The sequence below is a fragment of the Alligator mississippiensis genome, chromosome 13 (assembly GCF_030867095.1).
Source record: "Alligator mississippiensis isolate rAllMis1 chromosome 13, rAllMis1, whole genome shotgun sequence".
NCBI lineage: Eukaryota > Metazoa > Chordata > Crocodylia > Alligatoridae > Alligator > Alligator mississippiensis.
In genome coordinates, this window is record NC_081836.1 from 25,089,113 (window position 1) to 25,105,123 (window position 16,011).

At 50.2% G+C, this 16,011-nt stretch overlaps 1 protein-coding gene across 3 annotated transcripts in view; it reads right to left on the reverse strand.

The window, feature by feature from the left end:
- The window catches only part of LOC102574404 (mitochondrial import inner membrane translocase subunit TIM16), a 217,098-nt gene that overhangs the window by 86,406 nt on the left and 114,681 nt on the right, over positions 1 to 16,011 (reverse strand). The window lies entirely within an intron of this gene.

The window sequence follows — 16,011 nt, forward strand, 5'->3', positions numbered from 1 at the left end:
CCGAAAGCTTGCAAAGAAAGAATTTTTTTTGCTATTTTTTAGTTGGTCTATTAAAAGGTATCACCTCTGAATCAAGAGTTCTAGAGTTTTGTGTTTCTCATACCTGTGTCTGGCTTTCGAGGTAATGCTGAAACACGTAGCATGGATTGATATATCGGGTTTGCCCTGCATGGCACAGCAGGGCTCCTCCCAAAATACTGCTGCAGCTCTACCACGGTTCTAGGACCCTTGAAAGGAAATATTGCTACCAGAATTGGCAGGAATGTGGTTATCCTGGGGAAAACAACAGTGATGGTAGAGGACAGCAGGGAGAGCACCGAGAGTTGAGTTTTTACTTAAGCACAAGAAATTGGTGTTCACTCCATTTACAAGAAAAAAATGGGCTTCTGAGAAATTCAAGCTGTTTCATTAAATACTTTGAATCACATCCCCACAGCAGGGTCATGCAACCAGGTTTGTATCAGACGAATTCAAATTTCTATTTACTTTTTAAACTGCATGTACCACTTTAGCCCTTTATCTTATCTCCAGCACCAGGCCAGTACTTATACTAGTGGGGAAGTTTTGCCCACATCACCATCTGCCAGCTCAAAAGACCTGCTGCTCTGGGTGGGTAGGATTTCAGTCTCCATGGCCCAGTCCACCTTTGGCGGTTCTTAAAACTGCCCACAAGGGAGGTCATCTGTGCCTACCATGAGGGTGGTATTTCTCATGTGGGCATCTGTCTTCTGGAGAAAAGGAATTTTGACTAAACTCAGCTCCCAGTATTACTGAGCAGCTGAGAAATGAGCTTGGTGCCCCCGGATGGGAGCAAATGTGAAGGGACAGAAACACTTTCCTTCCACACCAAGTCTAGACCCAGAATATTATATTGTGTCGTGCAAGAGGGGATTTGCATGGTCTAGGGCAGGGCTGTCCAACTGGTAGCCCCCAAGGGGTTAATCTGCTGCTCCCAGACTCAGATTCTGGGTGTCACTCCTCCAATCACTCTCCTACTGCTGCTGCCAGAGCCTGGATTCTCACTCCCTCTTGTGTCTGATTCCTACCCCTGACCCTGGCGTGCAGCAGGGCAGTCCACGGACCCAAGGGAGCCCACAGCTGGGAGGTTCAGGGGGGAACGTGGAGATGGGTGGGGGGACGTGGGGACACTCACACCATGTGGTACTGGGCATGCAGCGTGAAGGCATGCAGCCCCTCAGCCACTAAGAAACAGACAGCCTTAGTCTGTAGTGGAAAGGGCACCTGCCTGAGAGGTAAGAGCCCTGCACACTATTCCTGCCTCTGCCATGGACCTGCTGTGTGAGCTGGAGAAAGATGCTTTGCCTCACTCAGTTTCCTCACCTAACACTGCTTGCTCTGTCTGCTACAATGCTTCAAGACAGATGGCTGGACAGTGGTGCCTGTGCCCACTTACACACTGGCCAGAAGGAGAGTGGTGCGCTTGGATACCCAAGAACTCCCTCCGGTCATGTTCTAATGCCATTTTTTTCCTAAAAAATGCTAAGAAAATAAGACAAAAAGCCTTGTCTCAGGATGCTCTCCAGGAAGGTGCAGTGAGTGATAATTGGCTTCTCAAGCTTGTTTCCTCAGGCTGGTCTGATAAGGTGAATTCTTTTCCCTGGATAAGCCTCCTGTTCTGTCAGTTGGGAAAAGAAAGACAGTACAGCACCTACATGGAGTACCAAGCGCAAAGAGGGAGCAGAATTTCTAGCTTCCACTTCTACCCCATTTATTATTTTTCTGGGTCATATCTTCCACCCCCATGAATGCCACATCCACCAGACAAGCTCCTAAGGCTCTGCTCTTAGCTCATTAAATGGATGTGCACCCTGGCCAGATATGGAACAGCTCAAGCTGGCATGTCAGCAGCCTGCTAGGCCATGTCTGTGTGGAAGAAACCTCCCAACAACTCCCACCGCTGGTAGACCAGCTGGGAGGTTATGTACACAGAAGACTCTAGTACACTCTGCTTTTTTTAAAAGCAGCACTGGCCACAAATGCTTGGTCTAACACTGTTGACTTCTACTGGTTTTAGCAAGGCTCAGCTGAATAGTACCCAGGCTGCTGGGGGAGGGGTATGTGGGAGCAGAGACTGGGCCTCTGAGGTTTCCAAGAGCCCAAGCTTCTCCTAGGCCCAATTCACAGCATCTGTCTGCAGATACCATGGCTTTGCTTACTCCAGGGAAGTTATCTGTAGTCCCAGAGGACAGAAATGTCCTTGAGTAAAAGTGAGTTACCAGGCAAATCCCCCAGCTGAGAAGCTCATTTTGCAGCTTCACAATGGACACAGGACAATGAGGATAGGCTTGGGTCTGCCTTGTTTTCTAACCCTTGCAATACCAGGAACATCCAGCCTGACCTTCCTGTTTTTGTTGGAAGACTCTTTAGCTGAGTCAGATGTAGATTTTGTACTTTCTCAGCTCTTAACCACAGCTAGAGGTGCTTCATCCTTAACACAAAGGTCTTTTTTCCTCCTCATGTGTTAAGAGGTGTTATTAAAATAAAAAAAACCCAAGAGCTTTAAAGGGGCAGTATAACCTCCTCTAGCCTCCTAGTCATCAGGTTTTACTTCCTTAGTGTCCTGAGGTCAAAAAAGCATCAGCTCCCTAGACTTCCAGTCTTCCAAGGGGGCTAGAGCAGGAATTTTCTGAAGTTAAAACAAGCAAAAAACCCAAATCTACAGTACTGCCACAAATCCTCCCAGGCAGACAAGGTTCTTTGGGTAAATCTGGTATCTTTTAGAAGACCAACTCAAATTGTTAGAAAAATTCTTCTGATGACGGGTATTTGTACCCGAAAGCTTGCAAAGAAGAATTTTTCCAAGTATTTGAGTTGGTCTAATAAAAGATATCAGATTTACCCAAAGAACGTTGTCTGCCTATGTCTTTAGACTAACAGCGCTGCAACCTACACCCCTGAAACATGGAACAAATCCTCCTAGGCCTTGCTTGGATGAGAAACAGACACTGATACAGGCACACAGCCCTTCTTTTCCCTTTGCACTTCATCCTTTGCAAAAAAACCTGGCATCCACGGACCAGGAGTCCTTTGGAAATTAAGGATTTCTACATACTCGTCCCTCCTGTACAGAGGTGATGAAGGCCAACAAACAAACTGTTAGCTAGCTTAGTTCTGGTTCTTCCTGCATGCACCTGGAGTAGGAGGCTTTGTTGCAACAAGACAGGCAAGGCTGTATTTCTCTACAGACTCTACCTTTCCAATAGCAGGGAGGAGACCACTAGGTTGACCATGGGCTAGGCAAAGAACAGAATTCTCTTTCAGCGCAGCTTGACTGAGGTCCCTCGGGACTGATTAACAATTAGCTGAACTGAGCTACTCCAGCATGCGAGGGAGAGGCAGGAATCCTGGCGCTCGAGCTGAATGCTTACTCTACAGCAGCCTGAGTGCGACTCACAGCACTGATAACTGCAGTGCTTCCACGTTGTGCAAGAAGTATTAGCCCCTGATGACCAGAAATCCAAGGTGAGAGCTGCAAAGGGGCTGTGGGAGTCAGGATACCAGAAAGGCTGCAGGGCAGCAGCTGCACAGGGCTACTACTTGTGTGATGCAGGGGGGCTCCCACCATGCTGTGCAGACTTCACCCCACATTGAAATGTGGCCACCTCTGGGACAGAAAGCTGCAGCAGCTGTTCTGACCACAGCAACCCCACACAATGACTCAGACCCACAGAAGAAAGAACCACTGTATTTCACTGGAAAGGTAGTCAGACAAAATGCCCCCTCTTCCCTGCAGTCCATTGCCTCAAGCTGGAACATAGCCAGGCTGCCATAGCTAAAGCCCATGCAAGACCCTGGCTATATACCTCACCCAGCACATGGCACCTCCAACAACACAGCCCTCCTTGCACCATGCTGGACACTGCAGCACAGGCTTACAGAGGACAGTGCTATCGACCAAGGGCTGGAGAGCTCTCTGAGCATAGTGGTACAGCCACAGCCTTAGCAATTACTTTGGCTAAGAAGCCGGGGCAGACCCAAGGAGATGTCCTGCCTACTGCAGAGGGATTGCGCTCCCTGTAGCCCTCCTTTGACCCAGTCACTGTCCACTCACTCAATAAACCAACCGTGAAAGCATCAGCAATGTATGTGCCATGCTCCTGAGCCAACTCAGGCATCCTGCCATGGTCAATGGCTTTGCTCTCCCTTCCCAGGACCCCTGGCATACTGAAGGGAGCAAGGGGGACAAACCCACCACAGGAGAAGAACTGCCAGTGCTAGCATCTTTGGCTTACCCCCAACATGGGCATGCAGTATTCAGACCTGGACACTGGGCTCCATGCAGCCCCACATCCTGGAAGGTGAATGCCAAATGAGATACCCTGCTGTGCTGGAGATCATGACTGAGGGGTACGTTCCCTGGCACTCTGCATTCCTGCTGCTGGGCTGGGCGGCTGCAACCGGACCCCAGGCGTTTACATGGAGATGAGTGAGTGCAAAAATTTGAAATTCACTTGGTTTCACTTTTCTTTAGCCAGATTCCATCAATATTTACACAGCTGCCTTTCATTTCTCCACCCACCCCCATCGCCTAACAATCAATATCCCCTCTGACCACCCGCCCCACGGCACTGGTCCTGCCTGCCTCTGATTAATGGAGCCTTTCAGAACTTGGATTATGAGGCTACGACTCCACTCATTTGGAGCACAGCACTTTCCCCCAGCACCCAGTTCCACTATGAAGTGGGAGGGGAGTGCCCTTCAAACACAGAGGGCTGCAAATGCAATGCCTTCCTCTCGGTAGATACTGCAGCAATCTGTGTCTTCCAGTACAGATGCTGTCAGCCAGGCAGTTTCCACTGTAGTGGGGTGCCAATGAGAGGCTAGTGAGGGACTGAGGCAGCACAGTGCATGCAGCCCCAAGCTCTGACAGTGCACTCCAGTCCTAAACTGCAGATGCTGCCATCACACACAGTGTGACCAGGGCCCCTCAGCTCTACCTGAAGCCCTACCACACTGCTCCCACAGGTCTGCTACAGCTCCTCTTGCCTGACTGGCAGCTGCTACCCCTTGCCGGGCAGTCCAGTACAGCTCTGTGCTATGTAGCTCTGTCAACATGCCTCAGTCCCAGCCTACAGCCTCCCTGCTAGTCCAGCCCTGTTTCTTTCCACCCAGTGAGGCCAAAGGACTTGCACTTCTGACCCACAGCCTCCTCCTATTCCAATCTTGAATCAGACCAAAGCCCAAACCAAACAGCACAGCAGGGTTGCAGTATGTACAAATAGGGGCTTGCTGGACACCCGCATACTGCTGTGTCCAGAAGCAAAAGGCCAGTGCTTTGAGCTCCAGCCTGGCTTGTTTGTGTAAGGCAAGCTCTGTCTACCAATGGTTCCTTCTGGAGGTGTGAGTCAGTCACATGGACCATCCACGAGAGACTGGGACCTGGTGGGTGTATTCTGCTCTGTCTGCTGGAGTCCTTCCCATCCTAGGCATTAGCATTAAATGGATTTATGCTCAGCACCCAGAACCCCTGACCAAGGGTGCCAAGGGCACCATCTTTGCCACGGAGAGCTTGCTCCCCACAGCTGCCACAGGGGTCAGTTTCAGTCATCTGCTCCATATCGTTTAGACTACCCTGACTATGAGAAACCACAAGGCAAAGAGAGGTTTCAGCATAGCTGACGCTCTGCCCTGCAGGAAGAACCTTAGTGCCTGGACTGCCCCATGGGTTTCAGGGGAGAGAGTGAAGATGCAGCCTGGGGCCAAGAACCAGAGAGAGGCTGCTCCAGGACAATAATGCCACATATCCTTTTCCCATCTGTCTACAGTTCCCTTCACTGTATACACTGCTCACTCCCTCCTCTCTAGGCTGTAGGGTGCTGGATCCCACTGTATTTCCCCAGTTCTATCTGCGTCCCAGATCAGCAGCAGCAACAAGGCACCCTCCACCATTAGGAGATCTCTGCCACCAGAGCAGGTCATGCAAGGAACCGGCCCTGCCAAGAAGGCTGTGGACCCTGGAGCATTCTGGGTAGTGGGTAAGGGCCTGGATATCAGGTCCCTTTGTTCCATGCAGCATTTTCTTTGCAGATAGAGAAGACTGTCATCAGGACCAAAGAGCAGCAAATAGAAGGGGAAGCATAGGGTTGAATCAGGAGAGCTCACTCCATGCCTCAAATTCACACCCTACTCATGGGGGTAGATACTTACCCCTCAGGATGATCAGCCATCCCACCTACTCTCTATTTGATCACACTACACGGGAAGCAGGAAGCCCCTTGCACCTTGAAAGGGCTTGCAAGTAAACAGCAGCAGTCTGCTCAATGTCATCTATATAGGAACCAGCAACTGCGACTCCTGATTCTGCCACTGTCTTTTGCCTGGGCTTGGCCCAGGGGTGACATGAAGCTAAAGGTGTTCATGAGTAAAGGGCTTTGACACCTCTGCTGAAAAGTGCTACAGAAATACTTAATGCCACTGGCAGCAGTCAGATGACCCACTGGCATGCTCACAGAAAGCCTCAAACAACAGGTCTATTCTCAGCCTCTCATGCTAGGAACAGATGTTGCATTTAAGTTGTGCCTTTGTTTGTCCCAGAACAAAAATATCCTGGCTTTGGCACATATACACATAGCCCTTCTAATCAGGGTTTACTGAGCAGCTGTATATGGTGCCACTTTTCTACCACTGATTCAATGATGCAATCTCGGGATAAATGTACAGACATACCTTGCAATATCCCAGAATAAACCTGTTACTACCTGGAAATTATTTTTTTTGGGATTAACATGGACATCTGTACGATTGCACTTTGTTCCAAGATAAACTGGTTTATCCTATGATAAATGCAACATCTTTTTGCAGCCTCAAAGCAACACAGCACACTTTAACTGCACAGACTCTTGACTCATCTTCCTTGTTCCTGGATTAATGATACAGCCTGCTGGAACTCCTCTGCAACCCTGAATGTATGTTTATGAGCTCTCACACACACTACATATGGTCAGAGGCTGCCTGCCTGTCAGTGTAGCTAAAGTTGCCTAGTGGGTCTAGTCTAGCCTCCTGGTTTTGTAACATTTTGAACTTTTTGCCTTTTTGGCTGGGATTTCCCAGATTTGGTCTCTGCACAAGAGGTACATTTTATTTGAAAAGGCTGAGCAAACCCAGGCCAGCTGGTCTACTTGCAGAGTGATGAAAGCCCTGGTTGCTTTACCCAAAAGAGCTGGGTTTTGTATAAGGTGATCAAACCATGGACAGGGCAATGCTTTGAGAGGTGCAACTTGACCTGGAAGTACGTCTCTGACTCAGCCTCCCAAAGAACAATGGAATGAGTTAGCTAATTTGTGGGTATGCAGAGGAATTCTCAGACCTCACACTGCAGTGCCAAAGCCCAGCTCTGCTGCTACCTCAGCTTTGCAGTCACCTGATAGGCCCAATATTCCTAAAACCAGTGAGCAGAGCTAGGACTTGGGAGGGCCAAGAATATGCCACAGGTGCTGCTTCTGACTAGAGTTTTTGCCTAAGTCCACCACAATCTTTCAAAGACTCCTTTGCTGACATGTCAGTAGAGTGCCCAGAGCAACTGGGCCCGATCCTTGCTGTAATATGGACACATAGCAGCATATAAATCAGCTATCAGATGTACTTACAAGACCTCCCCATCTTTGCAGTATCCAAGGGCCTCACTATCTACTGTGGTCATCTTCACGATTTTGCATCAACTGGGAAGAGCATGGGACAAATGGGGAAAGTAAAGCACAAAAAGACTATGGGTTTGTCTGCACCATGGTGGCAGTGTCCCCCATAAAGGCTGTCCCATAAAGGCCCTGCCTGCTCACACACTCTAAACCCAGAATTAGGCCAAAGGCTACTCTGGGATCAATCCCAAATGCCTACTCCCTAGCATGGAGAGTCGGTGGGATTGAGAGAGACCTCAGAGGGATGTAGAACTTTGACAGTGTTGCTGGGGGGTTAGGTGCTACTGGTCACGTCAGGCTTCTTCAGTCTGGATGGCCTGTGCATGTGCTGTCAGGATGCCGTCTGTTATGATGAGCTCCTAACAAGCTTGCCATTCCATGAAAAGAGCATGCAGGCTTCAGCTCGGAGTAAGAAAAACTTAGCCAGGTTCATTGTCCTCAAACAAACTCAGCACTATCATCCATAACCAAGTGATATACAGTGCTAGCTGGGTCATTTGCAGGCAGTACAGGCATGAACATAACCCCTAAAACCAATGCAAAGTATTCAGGCTTTCCTGGCCTTTTTTTATACACTGACCAAATCAACCTCATGTTTAGTTCTCACCAATTACTAAAACATATTTAGGTAACATCATCCACATCCTACTTCTGACCTATTAGTGCAGTCTTCTTACCAGATATGGACACCTGTGGTCAGGTCACTCTGCTCTTTGTTCTGGTGCTCTGTACTAGTCTCATCAGCTCACTCTCTATCTGTTAATTCTGGAGGCTCCTCTAAACCTAATGAACTACTTTCGCAGTATGTCTGCACAAGCCATATGTAGCATGCCTAGTTCTGTGTTCATGGGCCACATCCAGACAAGCATGGACATGAGGTTATGTCTGCAGCACCACACACCACACATGCAGACGTTCCCTGCATGAGGTGGGGAGGGGGTTTGACCCCGAGAGATCCCAGGGTCAAAAAAACCCACATGAAAAAAAACGGGGTGGCTCATGTGGCAGCAGAATGCACTGTGCAAAACCAGAGCCTGGCTGGCTGCAGCCCTGGGAGGCCCCCAGGTAAGGCTGCACAGTTGCTGGCCCCAGACTCCCGTACCCTACCCAGGGTAACCTGCCACATGCCAGGTCAAGTGTAGCACGGACATTCCCTGGGAACAAGTAGCAGCAGTACAAGGTGCGCCGCTACTACCTGTCCCTCTGAAACAAATGTCCATGCTCATCTGGACGCACCCATGGGGGCCTACTTTGCTTCATGCCATTAGTAGGGCTTGTGTATGATTTGTATGTGCACTAACCAGTGGTTGTATACGTCCTACTCTATTGAGGCCTATAAGGAGGACCCTGGTGCAGCCTCACCAGTGAACTTCTGGGTTTGGAGTTTGCTCAAGAACTCAGTGTGGTTGCAATGTACCCTCAAGGGTACATTGTGTCACGTAAAAGAACAGAACCTCAGGTCTCCCCAAGAATCACTGGCTTGTACTCTAACTACTCAGCTGTCCTTCCTTTTTTATACACCCCAAAGAAATAGTAACCTCAGAAAGTGATCTTGGGGCTGGTACTGAGGAATGAACTCTCCCTCCTCACTAACCAGCCTGAAGATCACTGAGAGGATGGATCCAGCCATTATTACACCTGCTACAATTCAATGGGGTCAGGCCAAATTCAGCTGCTCATCTCAGGACACTTCCCAATGGTCACAGTCCCACTTCATATAAAGCAATGTCATCTGCTGGAACTGGCCAGTGGTGGACAAGCCAAGGCCTGAATAGGCCCATGGTGACTGAGCTCCCCTGTTCTGGGCAAAGCAAACACTAGTAGCTGTGTTGTCAACAGGGCCTGCAGCTCCCAGTCCCACAGCTGCATGACTACAGTCCTGCAGATTCATGGTCCCTCTCAGGAGCACTAACCACATGCACACACTTTTCCAGCTCTAACCACCAAACTGGAGCTCTCCAAACTGGAGAGCTCCAACTTAGTACGCTTGGAGAATGACTCTGATAACCTCTCCCAAAACCAAAGGCCTCCTTCCTGAGGGTTCAGCCCCAAGCTAGTGGCGGAGCAGGGCCTGGCCTAGCTAGGAGTTGTTCTACGTGGCTGCTGACTGGATGTGGTACCAAAGGCTGATGTCAGCAGCACAGCCTGGCTTGGAAAGCTGCCTCATGCTCTGGATGCAATTAGAACTGCGCTCCTGAGGTTTCTGGCATAGGCGGCAGATCATCTATCAGATGGCGTGTCTGGAACGAGCTGGATTTTTCCCTGAGTCACTCCTCAGGTGGACTTCCTGCAGGGCTGTGTTCTATTAGAGGAAGGAGCACAGGAGAAAGGGGCCTTCTCTCTGGGAGCTGGCATTCAGATCTCAGCGGGCAGGCGCAAGGGACGCACTCTTTGCTCAAAGGGCCCATTGTAGTCCCCTCCCAGCAGATTTTTTAAATTAACATCCCAAATTCCTCTGAAAATTACTGCTGAGTAAATATTTTCCCTGAAAGCTTTGTATATTTTCCAACCCCACAATGGAGAGAGAGAAAAAATCCTCAAGCCTTAAGTTAGCAAGAGGTGGGTGGGTGGTTGCAAGGGGTGGGGGCAACATGGCATACTTTGACCAGTCGGGTGCAGTATTAACTCTCCCCTTGGTATGCGGACATGTCCACCCTTGTCCTGTGCCCCTCCAAGGTCCCCTAGGCAGCGATAACCCCGCTGGCTCTGAACCTGCTGTGTTAATAGACTAGGAAAGGGAAGCAGCTGATTACAGCCAGATTGTGCTTCCAGTGCAACAACAAATGAGGCATTATATGGCCTTGCCATACAGTCATTATAAGGCACACACTCAGCACAGTAGCTGTGGAACACTGCCATTCTGCGTCACCCATCAACACACATGGGATGGGGAAAGCAGGAGCCCTGCATTGTACTTTGCTTCACAGTGATTCAGGCTACACAGGCCATTCAGGGGTCCCCTCCAGGCATAGAGGAGCAGATGTGGCATTGTAGAAGCTGCATGCAAGGAGCATGGGGAGCAGCGGGGAGCATGCAAGGCAAGGGGAACCTTGGCTTGTCCACAGAACCTTACTTCTCACTTGACCAGGCAAGGGACAGCAGGGTAGCCCCGAGCACAAGGAAGGACCAGCAGCACGGCCCTATTGACCAGAGAGGGCTTCAGCTTCACAACCACACGCAAGTCATCTGAGCTGACCCTCAGGAGACAGGACACTAAACTGTTTTAATACAGTGAGCAGCCAGCCTGTGTGGAAGGAGAGGCCTTCTCTTGAACAGCTGACAAAACCTGGCTAACAAGGCATCACCACACCTCAGGAGGTGTGACAAGGACCTAGAAGTCAAATGAAGCTATTTCTAGAAACACAGCAACTCACAAACAGCATACAATGCTCCATCACTTGCCTCAGCTGTGTGGGATACTATCTAACAGAAATAGGAGAAGTAAAGCATGTAGACAAAATTCTGGTTTTAGAGTTAGAATCTGGATAGTGCAATGTGGTTATAAACACCCTGGGCAAGACTGTCAAGTGACTACTGATTTTGGGCAGCCAGTGAAGGACACCTGAACAGGGTCTGCTTTACAGCAAATATGTGCTCTGCAGAGGCAGAAGACCTCCAGCATAGTGAGGGAAGGCATCTGTATTGCTGGAGTCCATGGGAGTCTTTCCATGGACTTTACAAGAAATAGGATCAGGGCCACAGCTTTCTGTGTCTACATGCAACTACACAGCAGCCCTGACAGGCCAAATCGGTTCCTATACAGCACAACTCCCAATAAGTCAATGAGACCAAGATTTGTCCCCAAGTACATAGAGGCTTTTCCATGTATGTCCAGCTGTTCCATGGTGAGCTGACCCCTCCCCAGTTCTATTGGAGGGTCACAGCACGTAGGAAGCCCATCCTATGATGCACTCCTTCTAGGAAAGACAGGCAGATAGACAGACTTCAGGCTGTCACCCTTCCCTGCTGGGTCAGGCCAAGCACTTTTGGGCAGCTAGCCAACCAGCGGCTAACGCTAGCAACCAAAGAAGAGCACAGAGGCAATGGAAGATGGTAGTGATTGACAGATGTTAGGTGCTTGTCAGTGCAGTTCAGCTGTGATCCACACCAGCCCCATAGCCTATGCTTGAGGCTGGCTATGCAGATGGCGTCACCTTGCTGTGATCCCATGCAAGTTTAGTGCTGCTGAAAGCTGCCTCCATCATCCTGGAAATTGAATTAATCTGAACAGCCACAGAACACTGCATCCCATATGACACCCTAAGGGTGTATGTGATTCACAGACACAGACCCCCAAAACCCTACTGAAAAGCAAGGGGAAAAAAACCACCTTAGCACTTCCATGGGCTTTTCAATTCTGATGGCAGCTTGATGCAAACCTTCCATTACAGACTAAAAATATCAGGCAGATTTCTGAGCCCAGCAGGAAAGGAGCTTATAGCTACCAAGTGCCAGCTCCAGCTCAAGCCAGAGTACGCCAGGAATGGATTAGAACAGGCACATTGGGAGACGGCTGCTAATTCCTCTGAGCTGAATCAGCACTGAGGAAGGATTGCAAAACCCCTGACATGAAACCAAAAATCCCTCTTCCTATTAAACCCAGCAGGGACTGCTAACCAAGAGCTGCCTCAGGAAGCGGTCTTGGGCTTAGCAGCCTGTGCCAGCCCCTCCTTTGGAAAAGCAGCCATTCGCTAGCGTAAGTGGGTTTCTTTCCTTCCGGCACCGTCTGCCAAGCTCTGGGGTGAGGGAAAAATCCCAGAGGGGAAGACGGCTGGAGTCACTCAGAGCCGTGGTCTGGCCAGTCCAGCGCCCTGCCTGACAGTGAGCAGCACCACCTGCACCAGAGGAAGGGCAGTGCACACTGAAGCAGGCATCCAAGATAACCTGCCCAACACAATGATCCTTCCTGACCCTGTTTGCGAGGAGCTGGCTCCCGCCTGGAGTAACACAGGTTAGAGGCCTGATCAGCCTCTTTATTTAAGCTTAATCCTCTTCTTTACCTAAACCAAGTGAATCTTGCTGAGTTCCTGCCTTCCACAAATCTCCCATGGTAACCTGCTCCCAGGCTAGTCACATGGTGCCCAGAAGTGGATTCTTTGATCAGTTCTGAAATTTCCTTAGATGTTCCTTGTTCCTGGAGGGAACTAGAAAGTAATCTCCTAGCTACTGGTTATTGCATGGACAATCATTTATCATTGCTTGATGCCTTTCTACATGCAGCAGGCTGCATCTTCCTCACCTCTGAATGGTCTTTCTGACCTATGCCTGGAGCAGGTTCCAGGTCGTGGGACGCAAGAAGCCAAAGCAGGCTCCTCTTGTACCACCTGTGGCTGCACTCAGCCTCCATTCTAGGTGGGCACACAACTCCACACCAGAAGTCCCACCTTTGTATCATGCAGGATGGAAGATGGTCCCAGCCCAAAGGGGGCTTGCTTGCTACTCTGTATCTCCATTTGCCATGACCACAAGCAAATCCACTTGCAATCCCAGCTTTTAAAGAATGACAACAAATCTGTGTCCCTGCAGAAGTCATAGAGATGCATGTTCGGCATGTTCCATGCACAGTTATCAATGGCTTACAAGTGTATCACAGACCATCCCACCCAGCACCCTAAGAGCCCAACCAAGGCCACTGCACCTGGGCCAGGACAACATGATCTCCAGGGGTCTGACCTGTCCAGTCTCATTTGACTCAAGTAAAGGGGATACCACCCCTTCTGGTTAAGCTCCATCAGGAAATGCTGAGACTTCTGCTATTTCCTCTTCTTCCTCCCCAACAGCAGCTATGAAAGGATCTGGGAGAGTTGAAGGACAAAGGGTTTAGGCCTGGCCCTGTGGCATCCTCCTGCCCCAAAAAGATGCAATAGCTGAAGGAGGCAGTCTGAAGGAAGGAGACAAACCAGAAGGGAGACAGCAATATCCCCTGTGAGAAGAAATTAAAAGCCCGCCTAGAACCAAGCCCAGGGTGAATGCGGATGAGCAGGTCAGCAGCCAGGATTTCAGAGCCGTTCTGAGGCAGGCCCATCACCTCAGGTAAGACCACCTGCCCTGGTGTTGCAATGCCATACACTGCCTCTGCCCACAGCCACCCCAGGTGCAGGGTGCTCACAGCTCTCCAGTCTTGTACGAAAACTGCTGTTCAGCACCGTATACCACAGCACTCCAGAAGAGCAGGGACAGGGGGTGTGGGGCTGTGTGTGCTTGTGCATCACCCACACAGCCGCACGTGCTGTGTAAAACATCTCCCTGACAGGAAGGGCTTGCATACAAAAGAGGAATACTCCCTGATCCCTGGTAATCCAAAAAGGCCTGCGGCTTGCACACACCAGGCGAGCCGAGGCCAGACCCAAAGCAAGGGTGAGGCTCTGGCCCATCTGGTAGTGATTTCAGCAATTATGCTGATAGCTGCCTTCCCTCAGCATGCCGGCCCCTTGTAAGGCACACAGCTATTTTTACACGGAGTAATTACCAGGTCAGCCCAGTCAAGCTGCAATTCTGGGCACTGGCCTGGGTGGCTTGTGATATAAAATTAACCCTTTCAGGGGCTGTGGGGAAAAGCAGAAAAACAGGATGGCCCAACTGGGAGAGCTGGAAAGAGCACTGGCAAGTTCTGGCAGGGCTGGGCGACTTGCTGTCAGGACATCCTGCAGTTCCCAGGGCACAAGCAAGTACCTGGTTCTGAGCACCATAAGACCCAGGTGAGTTTACAGTTCCTGGTTCCAGCTCAGGTTTCCCCAAGCCTAAAATGCCATCTACAAATTAACCAAAGCCTGTCCCCTTAACAGCCCAGCAAGATGCTCCTGCCATGGGCATCCAAGCAGGCAAAACCATATTCTTCCAGCCCCAGTGCCAAGCCCTTAAAGGGTGATGCTGAGGGTATCATCCTGGGCACTGGGCAGGCACACATGCACCAGGAGGTGAGAGGCACTGTCTTTTCTAGGAGTGCAGCATAGGATGGGCTTCCTATGTGCTGTGACCCTCCAATAGAACTGGGGAGGATACTGAATACATGGCTCTGCTCAGTCAGCTCTGCTTGGTAAGACTATTTTTTTAACAGAGATTTATGTTAGTGAAACTTATCAATTCATCCAGAGTTGACAAGCCAGAGGCCAGGGACAGTGCTAGAGCAAGCCTGCCTGTAGCGCCCCCTGCCAGCCACCTCACCCCTGACTTTGGTCTCATTGGCTCCACTCAGTCTTCAGCAATGGCCAGCCACGTGCAAGCCAAGACTGTGGTTTGTGTGATGTAGTTGCCTATTAATACAATACTTATACAAAGCCTTGCTGTCTCTTTCCCTACCCCAAATGGCCCAAATTATTTAGCCTGCTCATGGAAAAAAGCCCCAATCTTGCTTCAATGCAAACCCCTTTTCCTTTGTTCCACATCTTTCCCTAAGTTGCTTGCCGAGCCCCAGAACCAGCGTGCAGCCACAATGGAGCCCCATGGATCTGCTCTGACCGCCCAGCTGACTCTCCTTTGCTGCATGGCAGTTGAGTGGACTTAGAACAGTCCTGCCCCTTGCCCCATGCTTCAGTTACCCACTTCCCTGCAGCACTAGGTTTACCTTGGCTGGTGCACACCATTGGTAAAACACACTCCACTCAGGGCCACTTCAAATGCAAGACCTTGGTTGGCAAACTCTGAGCTTTACATAACTGTTACTACTGTCCAGACACCACCAGGGGCCATGGCTAGAGCTGGGCTACCCCATGAACTCTAGCAGGTCTCCATGCTTTATGGGGGTGTGACCATCAGCCTCCGTGATGTTCAAAAACCTAGGGAGAGGCAACGAGTGAAAGAGTCTGCAGCCTTTGCAGGCAAGCTCCCTTCCACGTTGGGAGTGGTATTGGCTGGCAGGAACTGTGCCTAGGCCACTACCTTGCTGCCTCACAAGGAGATGTGGAGTTGGAAACTTGCTTCTCTGTGTATCTGCAACTTGCTGTCATCAGCAGAGATACCATGACTTTGGAAAGTCACAGAGCTTTGACTCCCCCCCCTCCCCCCCCCCCAAATGTCAGCCCATGCTCCAGCTGAGGGACAAGGAAGAAAAATGGGTCCTAAGAAATTCTCACATCTTAAGGGGCAGCTGAGACCAACTGCCTCTGCCACTGGGGAGCCATCCTAGCATTTGAGCACCCAGAGCCCCACCTCCTCACTGAGAGGAATCCTGGATTATCTCTGAAACACTGGGGAGCAGCAGCTTCAGCACAGGCACATCTTCCAGAGAGCTCTGGCTCTAGTGGCTGGACAGCTACAGTACCCAGGGAGCATCTTGCCCTTTGAAAGAGAAAGCAAGACAGTGGCTTCACGCAGAAAGGGAAGCCCAACATGTTCTGATCTGGCCAGAACTGCTGTC